General features: G+C 47.4%; 1 long non-coding RNA gene across 4 annotated transcripts in view; it reads right to left on the minus strand.

Annotated features, from left to right (window-relative positions):
* LOC113584594 overlaps positions 1-2,500 on the minus strand; it is a 7,585-nt gene that overhangs the window by 1,882 nt on the left and 3,203 nt on the right. For all 4 annotated transcript variants that reach the window (XR_003411418.2, XR_004776333.1, XR_003411420.2 and 1 more), the window contains exon 2: positions 494-583. This is a non-coding gene — a long non-coding RNA (uncharacterized LOC113584594). The remainder of the gene's footprint in view (positions 1-493; positions 584-2,500) is intronic.

Consider the following 2,500-nt stretch of genomic DNA (forward strand, 5'->3'; position numbering starts at 1 on the left):
GAGAGAGAGAGAGAGAGAGAGAGAAAGAAGAGGTGACCACTTTTGCTTGTTTTATTCGCTTGAGTTAATTTGATCTTCCTTCCTCCACCTACTTAACATTGATAAGCTGCTCTCATATTTCCTGTGTCCCTGGTCCAGACAGCTGAGCGTTTCCTATCTGGCCCCAGCCCACGCGGTGGGACACTAAACAGCGTTCCCACTGGCAGGAACTCCCTGAAGACCAGGGACCCCAGGGCGGCCTTGACAGACTCCGGTGGAAAGCTCATCTGCCTGGAGTCGCTCTAATCTCATTTGGTGTGTTGGCCCAGGGGATGCAGCAATCACGCCTGCCCAATCTCATTATGGAAGTCAGTAATCATGGCGTCAGAAGCCACTGCAGCGAGGTGAGAGGCGGGTGGTTTAGGGAGCACTCGGACTGGGAGGTCATCGGCTCCAGCGTGAGGTGTAGGGTTACGGCATGAATATGATGTCTGCCGGGCCGGTGGCCGCTCACCTGAGACAGCCTGCAGATGATTAAAGGCGACCTGGGAGCAGAGCCGGAGGAAGCCGGTCTGAACGTGATGCCTTATTCATATCGTCCAGCCTGTGGAAGGGAATATTATTGGGTTCTCTGCTCCTTTGGAAAACACAGACTCACATAAACACATACAGAACTCCTGTTACGGAGATATTCCATTCTTCTTCTTCACTATTCTACAGTTACATCATAGGTACCTGTATTTAGAGTAAACGCTTTCTTTTCTTTCTCTGCTCAACCCCCCCCAGCCTTACCCGAGATGGGTGTCCAAACCCACTTGATTTCACATTCAACTTATTGTGCCCCAAGTTCTCGTCATTCAGTGCTGGAAACTGAGCATTGTTCAGCAACCAGTTCGGGTAAATGAGCAAAAAAATCACATGGGTTTTTTTCTCAGTAATCTGCATTAGTTGAGAACATTATCTGTGGTAATTGCATGAGGCCGCGTGCTAATCAAGCTATACTGAGTGCAGAAAAGAATGATAGTCATCCCAAACTGCCTGTGATTGATGACTTATCACACCCACACGCTGACACAAAGGCACACGAACCTACATATCTCATATCACTGTCTTTAGTGGGACTTTCCGCTGAAATATGTGTCAGTATAGACTATACACCTGACCTCTCTTCTTGGCCTCATGGTAACTCTATTTCCAGAAACTTAAAAGTAATTTTAAGTAAATTTTGCTTCTGTATATGTAATACAAATAATTTTATCCTCAATTGATCAACAAATTAAATAAAATGAGAATTTTCATTAATAAAAAAAAAATAACGGACACACACACACACACACACACACACACACACACACCCCACCCATACATTGGACATCAGTTCTTTTACATTGCACATTCCATTGAACAAACATTGCACAAATACAGCTCACACATAACGCAAAGCAAGCTCAAGCCTATCCCAACATAGCTCAAACAGTTCAAACTTATCCCAACATAGCACAAATTTCGCCCAAAAACAGCGTAATCATAAAAACATAGTACAAACACTGCAGAAATATAATTCAAATATTGTACAAATATAGCCCAAATAGCTAAAATGTAGCTCAAACATAGTTCAAATGTTGCTCAAACGTAGCTCCAACATAGCTCAAACGTAATTGAAACGTAGCTCAACTATAGCTCGATACACCAAGCTTTGCAGAAAGTAAAGCACTCGAGCACTTAATTTGTAGCATGTAGAGTGAAAGGTAATGCCATGGCAAGGCTTGCATGGAGGCAGTGCCTTGCGGGGACCTTGCGGGGGCCTTACGGGGGCCTTACGGGGGCCTTACGGGGGCCTCCCACAGCCCCTGGGTGAAGCGCCCCCCAGAGGGCTGTGACTGGTAGCTCCATGGGCCGCTGCTTCTCCACAACGGCAAAAGAAAGGCAGGGTATGACCTCCTAGGGTGAGCGCTGACTCCAAACCTACGGCACCTGCCACTCCGAGAGAGACGAGCTCTGCGGGGAAGAGAAAAGAACAGAGGATAGAGAGACAGAGAACACGAGGGACAGGGAGAGGAACGGAAGGATGGAAAGGGAGAGTGATGGAGGGATGGAGAGACAGAGGGATGGAGAAGGAGAGGTGGGGGGGGGGGGCAGTCTCTGGTGATGGATGTTCTCCAGGCCAGGGGGCAATAGGTCAAAACAGACAGAGGTGGAGAGTGAAAGAGAAGACAATAAAGAGGAAAAAAGAAGCATAAAGTGTGTAAAGGTCTCCGGAGGATCTATAGTGTGTGTCGAGGGGTTGAGAGGGTGAAAGAGAGAGAGAGAGAGCTGAGCAGAATATGATGAACTGGGCCACCTGACCCATGTCATGCACACTGTCCACTATTAGGATTCAACACAGGACACAGAGAGACAGAGGGGTAATTGATGCACCGAAGAGGAGGTCTATGGTGTGTGTGTGTGTGTGTGTGTGAGAGAGAGAGAGAGAGAGAGAGAGAGAGAGAGAGAGAGAGAGGGAGAGAGAGAGAGAGAGAGA

Source organism: Electrophorus electricus, chromosome 7 (assembly GCF_013358815.1).
Source record: "Electrophorus electricus isolate fEleEle1 chromosome 7, fEleEle1.pri, whole genome shotgun sequence".
Lineage (NCBI taxonomy): Eukaryota > Metazoa > Chordata > Actinopteri > Gymnotiformes > Gymnotidae > Electrophorus > Electrophorus electricus.